Source organism: Sesamum indicum, linkage group LG11, assembly GCF_026168435.1.
Source record: "Sesamum indicum cultivar Baizhima isolate 11 linkage group LG11, ASM2616843v1, whole genome shotgun sequence".
NCBI lineage: Eukaryota > Viridiplantae > Streptophyta > Magnoliopsida > Lamiales > Pedaliaceae > Sesamum > Sesamum indicum.
Genome location: NC_142667.1, coordinates 5,548,485 through 5,564,507, shown reverse-complemented (window position 1 = coordinate 5,564,507; position 16,023 = coordinate 5,548,485). Strand labels below are relative to the sequence as shown.

General features: G+C 41.2%; 1 pseudogene; it reads left to right on the top strand.

Annotated features, from left to right (window-relative positions):
• Positions 1–765: 765 nt before the first annotated feature.
• LOC148785034 (uncharacterized) lies at positions 766–15,143 on the top strand (annotated as a pseudogene).
• The last annotated feature ends 880 nt before the right edge of the window (positions 15,144–16,023 follow it).

Below are 16,023 nucleotides of genomic sequence, written 5' to 3'. Positions count from 1 at the left end.
TCCAATTCGTGCTCGACCCAAGTGTGTCGTTGTGTGGATTGGTTTACTCGTGCTCGTGGTTGGTTGAATGTTCTAAGTAGTAGGTCACGTTCATATAACGTGGTTGACTATTTACATTCCTCAGGTCACGAACCACTTTATCCATTTCTAGCCTACGCCGTAAAGATCGGGCCACCCATGGTCAATACCATATCATGTGGTATCAGAGCCTAAGTTGATACGGTAGGCTTTCTTTATTTCGTTTTTTTACCCTGAATCTTTTATCTACCACCACAATCTTCTGTACCTTCCCCCCCGTGGTTATATTTAAAAAAAAAAAAAGAAAAACAGCAAAAAGAAAAGCTCAAAAAAAAAGGAGAGCAGCAAAAAAAAAAAAATAGAAACAAAAAAAGAAAATCGTTCATCACTGTACTTTGCTATTTATCTTTGTAAGCCAATTGGTCTTCATTTCCCCAGTTATACCGAACTTCTTTAGACCATTCTCTAGCTACGGGTGAGTGTGAAGCGTCCACATACGCATACTTGGTTGAGAAAAGAATTGGCATTTGTGTTTGAGTCACTAGATAAAGCATTGAGTTTCACAAGAGCTTAGATTAGAGAGTGTTGAGTGAAGTGAGACTATTATTGAGGGCCAAAAGTGTGAGCCTATTAAGTGAGGAGTGAAACACGAGGGGAAAAATAAAGAGAGAAAAAAAGAGTGTGGCAAGAATTTGGTGAGGTTCCTATAAAACACAAAAAAAAAAAAAAAAAAAAACATTTTACTAAATGGCAGAAAATCGAGATAAAGGAGTTGCTCAAGCAAGTGATGACAACAACTCGGGACAAACGATGCAAGGTGGGGTCGATGCATTCCATATGCAAGGAGTAAGCCACTTTGAGAGGTTGCTTGACCGTAAACTAGAAGGACTTCATGAAAGATTGGATCAAGTAGAGAATCAAGTAGCCGGTCCAAGAGCTACAAATCAAAGACATGCTGTAAATCCATGTCCTCAACCCCCTATTTATAATGAGTATTTGGAGGATCCAAGCGATGGAGAAGAATATGAGGACATTCGGCCAAGAAGATTGAATCGGCCAAGAGATAGACCGAGACGACCTAGAGAAGAAGACGGTGGCCTAGGAGGAGTTAAGGTCACCATTCCTTCATTTAAAGGAAAGAGTGATCCCGAAGTGTATTTAGAGTGGGAGATGCGTGTCGAGCAAATCTTTTCATGCCACAACTACTCGGAGAGTAAAAAGGTAAAACTCGCAGCCCTTGAGTTTACTGATTATGCTCTTGTTTGGTGGGATCAGATGCAAAAGGAACGGGCTAGGAATGGTGAACGTCCCATCACAACATGGGAAGAGATGAGAGCAACCATGAGGAGAAGGTTCGTTCCATCCTATTATCGTCGTGAGCTTCACAACCATCTCCAATGTTTTACTCAAGGTTCTAAAAGTGTTGATGAGTACTACAAGGAGATGGAGATTGCCATGATTCGAACTAACATTATAGAGGACAATGAAGCAACTATGGCTCGTTTCTTGCATGGGCTCAATCGGGAAATCGCCGATGTTGTGGAGATGCACCACTATGTAGAACTTGAAGAGATGGTACACCAAGCCATCAAGGTGGAACAACAACTCAAGCGAAGAGGACATTTGAGGAAGACTTCTAACTCGTCGGCATTCGGTCCATGGAAGAACAACCCTAAGAAAGACACCCCTACTACATCAAGATTCAAGCAGGCAGATCCTAAACATGATGACAAAGTTGCTACCAAAAAGGTACAGCCTGAACCCAATTCTTCAAGAAATCGTGATATAAAGTGTTTCAAGTGCCAAGGAAAAGGACACATAGCAAGTGAGTGTCCTAACCGACGTACAATGATCTTCAACAATCATGGAGAGTTGGAAACCGAGGAAGAAATCACCGACAAAGAGGAATCATCAAAAGAAGATGGTGATGGAGAGTATGCCGAAGAAGGAGAATTGCTTGTTACTAGAAGAACCCTTAGTGCCAGATGTCGGAGGAAGATAATTGCCAAAGAGAAAACCTGTTCCATACACGTTGTCAAGTTCATGGAAAGGTATGTAGTATGATTATTGATGGTGGAAGTTGTTGCAATGTGGCAAGTACTGAATTGGTTCAAAAATTAAGTCTACCTACTTTCAAGCACCACCGCCCGTACAAGCTTCAATGGTTGAATGAGTGTGGAGAGCTGAAGGTGACCAAGCAAGTAAAGGTATTTTTTTTCAATTGGAAGATATAAGGATGAGGTTTTATGTGATGTTGTACCAATGAAAGCATGCCACATACTGTTGGGAAGACCATGGCAGTTTGATAGGCATGTAACACATGATGGATTCCAAAAAATCGTTACTCTTTTGTGCTTCGAGAAGAATCAATAACTCTCAATCCGATGACACCAAAACAAATTTTGCAAGATCAAATCTTGAGAGAAAAGAAAAGAGAGTGTGAGAAAAGGAAAGAGAAAGGAAAAGAAGAAAGTGAAAATGAGAGTGAAAAAAGAATGAAAGATTCAAAAGAGGGAGAAAAAGAAAGCAAAGTTGCGAGAAGAAAGAAAAAGGAGAGGGAAAAAGAAGAGAAAGAGAGTTTACTAGTTGCTAGGAAGAGTGAAATCAAGGAAGCTTTGTTTTCTCAACAAAACCTCATAGTACTTGTGTACAAAGAGGCTATGTTGAATTCTAACGACCTAACCTCTTCTTTGCCTAGTGTTGTTACATCTCTTTTGCAGGATTATGAAGATGTCTTTCCGGATGAGATGCCACCAGGTTTGCCACCCATTCGAGGGATAGAACATCAAATTGACTTCATTCCGGGAGCATCCTTGCCAAACCGCCCAGCATACCGTACCAATCCCGAAGAAACCAAAGAGATTCAAAGGCAAATCCAAGAATGGATGGCCAAAGGTTATGTGAAGGAGAGCCTTAGTCCTTGTGCAGTTCCGGTGTTGCTCGTACCTAAGAAGGATGGCACATGGCGGATGTGTGTCGATTGTCGAGCCATTAACGACATAACGATAAGATATCGCCACCCTATTCCTAGGATAGACGATATGCTTGATGAGTTAAATGGTTCAACTATCTTTTCTAAAATTGATTTAAAAAGTGGTTATCATCAAATTAGAATAAAAGAAGGAGATGAGTGGAAAACCGCTTTCAAAACAAAGCATGGGCTTTATGAGTGGTTAGTTATGCCATTTGGACTTAGTAATGCACCTATTACATTTATGAGATTGATGAATCATGTTTTGCGTGCATTTATAGGCAAATTTGTGGTTGTGTACTTTGATGACATTCTTGTTTATAGTAGGACTTTGGAAGAGCATGTAACCCATTTAAAACAAGTCCTACAGGTTCTAAGAAAGGAAAGGTTGTTTGGAAACTTGAAAAAGTGTGACTTTTGCACTAACAAAGTTATTTTCCTTGGTTTTGTTGTAAGTAGTGAAGGAATCACAGTTGACGAAGAAAAGGTCAAAGCTATTCAAGATTGGCCAACCCCCACCACTATTGGAGAAGTGAGGAGCTTTCACGGCCTTGCAAGCTTTTATAGGCGATTTGTGAAGGACTTTAGCACCATGGCAGCCCCATTGAACGAGTTAACCAAGAAAAATGTTCCATTCAAGTGGGGAAACGCACAAGAGAAAGCCTTTCAAGCTATAAAAAAGAAGCTTACCCATGCACCTTTGCTAGCCCTTCCCGACTTTGGTAAGACTTTTGAAATTGAATGTGATGCAAGTGGGATTGGCATAGGAGGAGTTCTTATGCAAGGAGGTAGGCCGGTTGCATATTTCAGTGAGAAATTAAGTGGGCCAACACTTAACTACCCTACATATGACAAGGAGCTTTATGCATTGGTTAGAGTATTGGAAACTTGGCAACATTATTTGTGGCCAAAAGAGTTTGTAATACATTCTGATCATGAAGCACTCAAGTATATTAAAAGTCAAAGCAAGCTTAGCCGTCGACATGCAAAGTGGGTAGAGTTTATTGAGTCATTTCCATATGTGATCAAGCACAAGAAAGGTAAGGAGAACATTGTTGCTGATGCACTTTCAAGAAGGTATGTTTTACTTTCAATAATGGATGCTAAAATTCTTGGTTTTGAGCTCATCAAAGATTTGTATGTTAATGATGTTGATTTTGGTAAAGTGTTTGGAAATTGCAGCCCAAGCATTGGATGGGATAAATTCTATTTGCATGATGGATTTTTATTTCGAGCCAACCAGCTTTGTGTTCCTAATTGTTCTATTCGTTCATTATTGTTAAAGGAAGCACATTCTGGGGGTTTGATGGGTCACTTTGGTATTTCTAAAACTTTGGGAGTCTTGAGCGAACACTTTTATTGGCCAAAGATGCGTAGAGATGTTGAAAAGTTTGTGGGAAAATGCATAGTTTGTCATAAGGCAAAGTCAAAGCTTAATCCCCATGGATTGTACATGCCCCTCCCTATTCCTAGTGTACCTTGGGAAGATATTTCAATGGACTTTGTTTTGGGATTACCTAGGTCTAAGAGGGGGAGAGATTCTATTTTTGTTGTTGTAGACAGGTTTTCCAAAATGGCACACTTTATAGCATGCCATAAAGTTGATGATGCCTCTAATATTGCTAATCTTTTCTTTCAGGAAATTGTGAGGCTTCATGGTATGCCAAGGACTATAGTGTCCGATCGAGATGCCAAGTTCCTTAGCTACTTTTGGAAAACTTTGTGGGGCAAGCTTGGAACTAAGTTGCTTTTCTCTACTGCTTGCCATCCACAAACCGATGGGCAAACTGAGGTGGTCAATAGGACACTTTCGACATTGTTGAGAACAATTGTGAAAAAGAACTTAAGGAGTTGGGAAGAGTGTCTACCGCATGTCGAGTTTGCGTACAATAGGGCTATCCACTCCACTACTAAGTTTTCACCCTTTCAGATTGTTTATGGTTTTAATCCTCTTGCACCTATTGATTTAATTCCCTTGCCTTTGCAGGAGAGAGTAAATATGGATGGAAAGAAACGTGCTGAATTTGTCAAGCAAATCCATGAAAAGGTCAAAAGTAATATTGAGAGAATGACTCAACAGTACATGAACCGAGCGAACAAGGGAAGGAAACGAGTTATCTTTGAACTGGGAGACTTAGTATGGTTGCATCTTAGAAAAGAGAGGTTTCCAGACAAAAGGAAGTCCAAGCTCATGCCAAGAGGGGATGGACCATTCCGAGTCCTTGAAAGAATTAATGACAATTCTTACAAACTTGATTTACCTGGTCAGTATGGAGTAAGTGCTACTTTTATTGTTTCTGATCTTTCTCCTTTTTATGATGCAGATAATGAAGAGTCGAGGACGACTCCTTTTCAAGAAGGGGAGGATGATAGGAATATCGAGGGCGTCCAACAAGCAAAAGAAATTCAAGATCCAATGGACCAAGATTTAACCATTGGAAGTGGGCCAATGACAAGAGAAAGGTTGAAGAGAATGCAAGAAGTAATTCAAGTCCAATCCAACTTAGTCCTTGCTAATGGGATCAAGTCACAATCGGAAGCCCAACATGTGAGCTTAATTTCATTAATTCAAGCCCAAGGAAGCCCACAATAGGAGCCCAATTCGTCCAAGTGCAGCCATGTGGTCAAAAGAGACCTTTCAACTACATTCAAAGTGCATTTATACACCAATTCACGGATTCACATGGTCATGCATGGGTTTTACTCGGTTATGACCAAGAATGCATAGTTTTTAGTTATTTTTGACCAAGTATTGAATGTACGTCCACCAAGGAGTCACTTGGGGATATGAAAGGTTAATTTGGAAGTGTTTTAGGCCTATAAAAGGCACATACCAGCCATGCATGCGGGATACAATCGAAATATTCAAGAATTGATCTAGTTTATAAAATATTGAGTGTTCTCTTACTTTGGAGAGTTATACACTTGTTTTAGCTTTTGTGAAACCTTTGCTTTGTCAATCTAGTCTATTAGATTGGTGATTCAAATTCACATAGCCTCCAATTCGTGCTCGACCCAAGTGTGTCGTTGTGTGGATTGGTTTACTCGTGCTCGTGGTTGGTTGAATGTTCTAAGTAGTAGGTCACGTTCATATAACGTGGTTGACTATTTACATTCCTCAGGTCACGAACCACTTTATCCATTTCTAGCCTACGCCGTAAAGATCGGGCCACCCATGGTCAATACCATATCAGGTAGTCCACCATATTTCGGAGAAAAATCCGTAATCGGAGGATTTTCCTCCATCCCCATGAGCCTCTTTGGTCCGTAATCGTCCATATGGACGTATGTTGTAGGCGTCCCTGGTGCAGCCAATCAACCCAGATCGATGTCTTGTCGCATCTAATGACGTCACATAGTTTTTTTGTCATCAATGCATGGTTCAAGGTATTGATGTCCTTGAACCCAAGTCCTCCCTCCTCCTTTGGTCGGCATATATCTTTCCACGCAACCTTGGCATAACCACTATTCGTCATTCCCTTCCACAAGAAAGCTCGCAACCGTTTCTCAATTTCATTAATAACTTTCTTGGGTAATATAAATGTCGATGCCCAATAAACACTCATTGCTGTAAGTATAGATTTAATAATTTGTACTCTACCAGCATAAGACAAAGTGGTACCTTCCCAACCAGCAATCCGTTTGTCAATCTTCAGTAATAGTGGCCGGCAATCTGCAATAGTTAGTCGAGACGATATAAGTGGTAACCCCAGATACCTCATTGGCAGAATCCCTTCCTGAAATCCATGTAGCGCCAACATCTCCTCACGCAGTGCTTGTGCTGAACGTGAGATAATCAGGTGGCTTTTCTGCACGTTCAGTCTGAGACCCGACCATTCAACAAAACGATCCAGACCTGCTTTAAAGATTCTTAGAGAGTCCATATCAGCACGGCAAAATAATATCACATCATCAGCAAATGCCAATTGAAAGACCCTGGCTGCCTCGCATTTCCAATGATAGGAAAATCTCTCCTCCTGATCAATCAACTGCAGGAAGCCCAAATGGAGGACTTCCATCACAAGTACAAAAAGGTAGGGTGATAGAGGGTCACCCTGCCGAAGTCCTCTGGCTCCTTGAAAGAATCCATGGGGCTTCCCATTTAGCCCAATAGAGAATGAAGGTGTTGTCACACACTCCTCAATCCACTTCACGAAAGTACTAGGGAACCCAAATATCTCCATAACTACTATCAGGAAGTCCCAATCCACTGTGTCATATGCCTTTCGGATGTCAACTTTCAGAGCACATCTAGGAGGTAGACGAGTCTGGTTATAACCCGTAAAGAGTTCCTGTGCTAGCATGATGTTATCTCCAATGCTGCATCCTAGCACAAATGCCGCTTGGCATGGACTGATCAGTTTGTCCATTATCACACTCAGCCTTTAGACAATGAGCTTTGCAATGATCTTATAAAGCACATTACAGCATGCTATGGGCCGAAAATCATTAACCGTCATAGGGGAATGTACTTTTGGAAGGAGCGCCAACAGTGTAGTATTTATCTGCTTCAGAAGTCGGCCTGTACGAAAGAAGTCCAGTCTGCCGAAGTCACTTCCTGTCCAACAATAGGCCATGCTGCTTTGAAGAAGCCCGATGAGTATCCGTCCGGGCCTGGGGCTTTGTCCTCAGCAATGTCAAAAACCGCCTGTTTGACATCTGCTGGTGTGAATGGTAACAGTAAAGCGGTAGATTCCTCATTACTCAGAATGTGCCTAGCCCACTGTCTGAGAAATCAAATGTCAATAATTGTTCGTCGTCTATCTCCCCCTAGCAGGTTTTGGTAATATGTGACAAACTGATTAATAACTTCTTCTGGACCTGTGTGAGTGGATCCCTGGTCATCGTTGATCTGGAAGATCCTCCTTGATGATCTTCGTTGGGTAATCTTCCGAAAGAACACTCGGGAGCACTAATCACCTCCCTTCATCCACTGCATCTTCGCTCGTTGTTGTAGCATAATTTGCTCCAATTTTGTTGCTTTGGCCAATACGAGTCGACAACAGTGTTCTAGTTGTATGAATAGCTCATCTCGTCTTCTTGAGCTAACAAGAACTTGTGCTGCTTCAAGAAACCCCTTCGCCATTTGAACATTGTGCGATAGATCCCCTTTATTTCTCCTTTGCTCTCGGAATATTGGTTTCAATGCTTTGAGTTTGCGTGCCACAGCATACATAGGCGTACCAACAATGTTATGTTGCCATATATTCTGCACACTAGGAATAAACTCAGGTGAACGAGCGAGGTAGTTATCGAATCGGAACATACCTCCATACTGCTGTTGTCGGTCCCCATATATTACCATCGGTGAGTGGTCTGAAGTGCGTGGTGTAAGGACCGAGTAGAATGTGTTAGGGAATCGTGCCATCCATCTATCATTTATCAACATGCGGTCCAATCTTTTCCAGAGGTTCCGTGGTGTCGCACTATGGTTGTGCGTTTCATATGCTTGTTATTCTCCTCATTTCTCGAAGCACCAGCTCCCGTTTTAACATTATTCGAAGCCTTCCTTTCAGTGGCTAGTTGTGGTTTGGGGACGATAGCTTTCGGCACATACACGGCTACCGGTGGTTTAGTGGATTTAAGGGGTTTATTCATTGCACAATCTTTCGTCATATGACCGATCGTCATACAACTCATACATTTCGGAGGTAGCCATTCGTATTCGACATCTATCTTACACAGTGTTTCCCCTCCTTCCTCATTCGGTGTCATGATTATAACATGTTTGATCAACGTCTGTGTAACGTCTAGTATCACGCATACACGAGCGAAATCCAGTCTCGTTCATGCCCTCGTTATCGCATCTGGATATAGGGGCTTACCCACTCCACTTGCAACAGTACTCAATCCTTCCGTTGTCCAGTATTCCATAGGCAAGTGCCGAAGTTTAATCCATACAGGTATTTGTGTATGCTTCTGTTTCCTCATAGCCATACCCGTTTCCCATTTCTGGAGTACTATTGGCTGCCCTTGGAACAACCATGGTCCTCCTTCTATCACCTCCTCCATGGCAATGACATTTTTAAATTGAAAGAAGAAAAAACCATTAGCTATCGCGGTTACCTCTCGTAGATCGGGCCAGACCGAATGAGCATATTCCTTCAGATGATGGTAATACGGCCGCTTTCCCAAAAGGTATCCAACTGTAGTAGTTTTCCAACGCTTAGCTCCATCACGCACAGTATCCAAAGATGGGCGAACAACAACCTCACCATGTTGCATCAATGGGGCTATATATGAAAGCGTTTTTCGGGATGAATTATTGAAGGCTTGGGCTATTTTGTCATCAATTACTGAGTTCCCATATTCATGTAATGGAATGTTGCCAAAACCTACATTGTGTTATACATTTGCTAAGCGTAATAATAACTTCAAGTTAGTATAAAAGGGAAAGAAACTTGCATTAATAAAACCATGCAAAACAACTAAATTTTGAACGTTCTCAGAATTCGACGAAACCTGTCCCAAACGTTGGTCTAGACCCAAGAGTTTGTGTGTTAAATTTTCTAAGCGTAATAACACCTACAAGTTAGTATAAAAGGGAAACAAACTTGTTTTAATAAAACCATGCAAAACAGCTAACTTTTGAACGTTCTCAGAATTCAACGAAACTTGACCCAATCGCAGGTCTAGACCCATCCATTTGTGTTGTAAGTATGCTAAGCGTAATAATAACTACAAGTCAGTATAACAGCGAAACAAACTTGCTTTAATAAAACCGTGCAAAACAGCTAAATTTTGAACGTTTTCAGAATTCGACGAAACTTGACCCAAACGTTGGTCTAGACCCAAGCATTTGTGTTGTAAATTTGCTAAGCGTAATAATAACTACAAGTTAGCATAAAAGGAAAACAAACTTGCTTTAATAAAACCGTGCAAAACAACTAACTTTTGAACGTTCTTAGAATTCGACGAAACTTGACCCAAACGCAGGTCTAGACCCATCCATTTGTGTTGTAAATTTGCTAAGCGTAATAATAACTACAAGTTAGAATAAAAGGGAAACAAACTTGCTTTAATAAAACCATGCAAAATAGCTAAATTTTGAACGTTCTCAGAATTCGACGAAACTTGACCCAAACGTTGGTCTAGACCTAAGCATTTGTGTTGTAAATTTGCTAAGCGTAATAATAACTACAAGTTAGAATAAAAGGGAAACAAACTTGCTTTAATAAAACCATGCAAAATAGCTAAATTTTGAAAGTTCTCAGAATTCGACGAAACTTGACCCAAACGTTGGTCTAGACCTAAGCATTTGTGTTGTAAATTTGCTAAGCGTAATAATAACTACAAGTTATTTTAAAAGAGAAACAAACTTTGTTTAATAAAACCGTGCAAAACAGCTAAATTTTGAACGTTCTCAGAATTCGACGAAACTTGACCCAAACGTTGGTCTAGACCCAAGCATTTCTGTTGTAAATTTGCTAAGCATAATAATAATTACAAATTAGTTTAAAAGGGAAACAAACTTTATTTAATGATACTAGACGTTACACAGACGTTGATCAAACATGTTATAATCATTACACGCAGAATTTTTATCGCCTCCTCCACGGCGTCTGGTGTTTCCGATGGAGATGCTCCGGCGACTGTTGAGATTCGACGGGATGGTGATGTGTCTACACCAATCCAGGTAGGCACTGAGTTGGCAAACCGTGTGGCAGAAGATGTGGAAGAGCATCACGTCAGCGCTGACGTCACAACTGCAGCAGCTATTGACCTTTTGACTGCTGATGTCTCTGCTGACGTCAGCAGTGACGTCATCCTAAGAAATGGGTTGAAAAAAATGCTTCCTTCGCTTGCGAATCGTGCTCCGACGGGGTTTTTTTTTTTTTTTTTTTTGGTAAATGTAAGTTTCATTAAGTATATTAAAATAGTAGTACAGTACAACAGTGTGGGTATCAGCTGTATAATGCTTGGGTCTAGATCTACGTTTGGGTCAAGTTCCGTAAAATTTTGAAAACGTTCAAAATTTAGCTGTTCTGCACGGTTTTATTAAAGTAAGTTTGTTTCCATTTTATACTAACTTGTAGGTATTATTTCGTTTCGGAAATTTACCACACATATTCTTGGGTCTAGACCTACGATTGGGTCAAGTTTCGTTGAATTCTGTGAACGTTCAAAAGTTAACTGTTTTGAACGGTTTTATTAAAACAAGTTTGTTTTCCCTTTTATACTAACTTGTAATTATTATTACGTTTAGAAAATTTACCACACTAATGCTTGGGGCTAGAGCAACGTTTGGGACAGGTTTCGTCGAATTCTGAGAACGTTCATAATTTAGCAGTTTTGCACGGTTTTATAAAAGCAAGTTTGTTTCCCTTTTATGCTAACTTGTTGTTATTATTACGCTTAGCAAATTTACAACACAAATGCTTAGGTCTAGACCAACGTTTGGGTCAAGTTTCGTTGAATTCTCAAAACGTTCAAAATTTAGTTGTTTTGCACGATTTTATTAAAGCAAGTTTGTTTCCCTTTTATACTAACTTGTAGTTATTATTACGCTTAGCAAATTTACAACACAAATGGATGGGTCTAGACCTGCGATTGGGTCAAGTTTCGTTGAATTCTGAGAACGTTCAAAAGTTAGCTGTTTTGCACGGTTTTATTAACACAAGTTTGTTTCCCTTTTAAACTAACTTGTAGTTATTATTACGCTTAGAAAATTTTAACACACAAACTCTTGGGTCTAGACCTACCTTTGGGTCAAGTTTCGTCCAATTCTGAGAATGCTCTAAATTTAGCTGTTTTGCACCGTTTTATGAAAACAAATTTATTTTCCTTTTATACTAACTTGTAGTTATTATTACGCTTAGCAAATTTACTACACAAATGCTTGGGTCTAGACCAACGTTTGGGTCAAGTTTCGTCGAATTCTGAGAACGTTCAAAATTTAGCTGTTTTGCACGGTTTTATTAAACAAAGTTTGTTTCCCTTTTAAACTAACTTGTAATTATTATTACGCTTAGCAAATTTACAACAGAAATGCTTGGGTCTAGACCAACGTTTGGGTCAAGTTTCGTCGAATTCTGAGAACGTTCAAAATTTAGCTATTTTGCACGGTTTTATTAAAGCAAGTTTGTTTCCCTTTTATACTAACTTGTAGTTATTATTACGCTTAGCAAATTTAGAACACAAATGGATGGGTCTAGACATGCGATTGGGTCAAGTTTCGTTGAATTCTGAAAACGTTCAAAAGTTATTTTTTTTTTTGGTAAAATGTAAGTTTCATTAATAAAAGTAAAACAAAATGGTACAACAATGCCCCTCGTCAGGTGTCTCCCTCGACAGGCCAAGGGATCCGCCATAGCCTATGTAATGCACGTGTGCTAACAGAGTTAGGGAGTTCAAGACTAATTATGCGCTGCCGTATATCTTCCATAATCAAGTTTGCTACCACGCTAGGAGGGTTCTCAACTTGCTCAAATCTTCTACTGTTCCTCTCCTTCCAAATATGATAAACACACGATTCTAATAGTGCACGGTATGCAATGTTGATGATATGTTTCCCACGCCATTTCCTTGCCCCCCATATAATATCTTGTGTCCATTCCCAATTTGGCCACTGAAATCGTACCATGCGTCGTATAGTGTTGATGCATCGTCTACTAAATCTGCAGTGGAAGAACAAGTGGTCATGTGATTGGACCATGTCATCATTACAAAGTACGCAATGCCCAAGGTGGGATAACCATGGTTTATCCGTTGTGGCTAGCTTCTCCAGAATCGTAAGCCACAGGATGAACATATGACGAGGAATCTTCAGAGGGCCTGGAAGTAGTGAAATCCAGTCTACTTTCGGACCCGGTGGCATCATAAGCCGACAGAGCTCCTGAGTGGTAGGGCTCCCATTCATAAATCTCCAAATAATCCGATCTGATCCTCCATAGATACGAGGCAGTGTGTGAATAATCTCTAGGCACTCCATGTCCGTAATCAATGGCCACTGCCGTTGTTTCTCTTGGATAACTGAATTCAATGTAGCATTCTCATGCAAACCCAATCTGGAAGGCCTTAGTGGGAATCTGTCTATGAGTGGTCCAAGGGTGTGCCATGGATCCTTCCATAAATAAAATTCACTCCCATCACCAATGCGATATTCAATGATAGATCTTATCCAAGTACGCAAACGCAAGAGTTTTCTCCATCCCCATGGCCCCTGATGATCCGGTATAGTCCAGATTGAACTATCTCGTAAGTGTCCACTAATCAACCAATCCACCCATATCGACGTCCTGTCACATCGGATGACCTCGCATAGTTTTTTGCACATAAGAGCACGGTTAAGGGTACCAACATCCCTCAGTCCAACTCCACCTTCCTCCTTCGGTTTGCAAACATCTTTCCATGCAACTTTTGCATATCCATTATTTCCCGTACCTTTCCATAGGAAGGACCGTAACCTTTTTTCGATCTCCACCCCTTTTGGTAGTATGAAAGCGGAACCCCAGTACACACTGAATGCCATAAGAACCAATTTGATGAGTTGCACTCTCCCCGCATATGAAAGTGCTAGTCCTTCCCAACCATTAATACGTTCATCAATCTTTCTCAATAATGGTTGACAATCAGAGATAGTCAATCTGGAAGAAATCAGGGGCAAACCCAAATATCTCATCGGTAGGTGGCCTTCCTGGAATCCCAACATTCCTAGCAATTGCTCTTTCACATTCTGGGCTGACTTAGAGATAATGAGATGACTCTTTTCAATGTTGAGTTCCAATCCCGACCATGACGCAAATCGATCTAATCCATTCTTTAATACTCTGATAGAGTCAATGTCGGCTCGACAAAATAATATCAGGTCATCAGCAAATCCCAGTTGAAACACCCTTGATGCTTCACATTTCCAGTGAAATGTGAAATTCATATCCTGATCAATTAATTGCAAGAATCCCATATGCAGTATCTCCATGACAAGTATAAATAGATATGGTGATATGCTCGGGTTTGCTGCGCCATTGGACATGGAAAAGGCGGCTCATTGAGCGATTTCCACGGGGACCGAGATTACTTGGTATTAACGAATCGACCAAGCTCAGTTATTTTATTTCAGAGGGAGAGTGGCATTGGCCTCCCATTACAGATTTTGAGTGTTTGGAGATCACCCACACCTTGCCACAGATTTGTGGAGGAGCGGACAGGGTTGTCTGGAGATTTGACAAAGGACAACCCACAACACAGGCCCTCTACAAATTAATTGACCTCGCAGGGCCTAAAGTAGGCTGGTCTTCACTACTTTCAGGCTCCTTGAAGATACCAAGACATGCGTTCATCCTTTGGCTCGCAATTCTTGGCAAACTTCCCACCACGGACAAACCATGGCAATCCCATTTGGGGGCCTGCATCCTATGTGACGACGGAAGTACAGAAACCCACTCTCAGTTATTCTTCTAATGCAGATTTAGCCGGCAGTGCCTTACAAATACGCAAAAGAATTCGGTTCCAATGGCCCAATAGGGATTGGGAAACAGACATTGAATGGGCGATAAAAAATGGAGAGGAAAGCACATTGTCAACATAGCTTACCGTTCACTACTAGCAGCATGTGTCTATCACATTTGGAGAGAGAGGAACCTGAGGCGATTTGAACAAACTGAACGGACACCGAACACCATTGGTATGATGATCATCGACAACGTCAGACAGAGGATCCTCAGTATCAACACTAATTTGTCAGTTAGTACACGAGCATTATATAGACTATGGCGTATCCTTTGGCCTGTCGAGGGAGAAACCAATTGATGATCAAATTGTTGTACTATACAATTATTTTTACTTAATGAAAATTACATTTACCCAAAAAGAAAAGGCGGCTGTTTCGGCGCCGCAATTGCTTGGGTTTGCTGCTCCCTTGGAACCACCAGCGATTGACGAAACCGAACAGCCGCGGGGACGAGAGGAGTTTTACGCAGAAATCGAAAAGTCGCCGGAAGAAGATGTAACGTCGCCGGTATCTTTGGCGACTGATGCACATACTACCGACTTTGCAGAGGTTGGAGTTGAAGGATTGTTGAGAAAAGAATCAACCTTGATTGCTACAGATGGAGATCTTGAGCACGGCCCTCCATTAGGGTTTAGCGGCGCAAACCCTAACGCCGGTTGTGGGGGTGTGCGGATTCCACCGTTTAATCTACAAGAATTCCTATGACTTGCTTACACAATCATTGATGAGGGTGATGAGGTTAGTCGTGAAGCGTTGAATGAATTGAAGAACAAATGGGAAACCCGTTTTGGACCTGAAACGATTCCAAAAGTTTTTCCAGCGTCCATGGCTGTTCGAACGGAATTGCGCAAACCTACAATGCATGTTTGGAGAAGCCTCATACCGTCTACAGCGTTGGAACGAACGTCTGCTTTAGGATCTGCCCTTCGCAACGCTACTTCCGACGAGAACCTGCCGGTAACTCGACTTTCCAACGACCATTCTGATCGGGTTTTGACAGAAACGATGGGTAGAAATGCTGGTCCTGTCTCTGGTAATTTTCCGACTGATCTGAAGGAATTCCGACCGGTGAATACCGAGAACGGAGTGCGCCGGCGAGAACTCAACAATCGCCGGATTCTGCTGAGATGGAGCATGACGCTGCTGCTGACATCATCGTTGACTTGAGCCATAACACAATTGATGACATCACTGCTGACCTGGAACATGACACAGCTGCTGATGCATTCGCTGACCTATGCGATGATGCAGGTAATGACACAGGCGCTGATGCAACTGCTGATGTACTACATGACATAAGCAATGTGGGAAAAATTAGTATTCTCCCTACACAAGAACGTTCCTTTCCTAAGGGTTTGTTTGTGGGCAATATCCCATTGAATGCAACTTTGAATGTGGATGTTGATGACAAAATTGCAGACGCTTTCAATAATTCATCTCGGAGAACTCTCTCTTATATACCTGCCACAATACAAAATGGTGAAGTGGTTGTTCCACCTACGATAGAAGATATTCGAAATGGATCAACGAAATGGAAGACAACTGCAGTTGGTTATTTTCTTGGGAAACGATCGTATTTTTATCA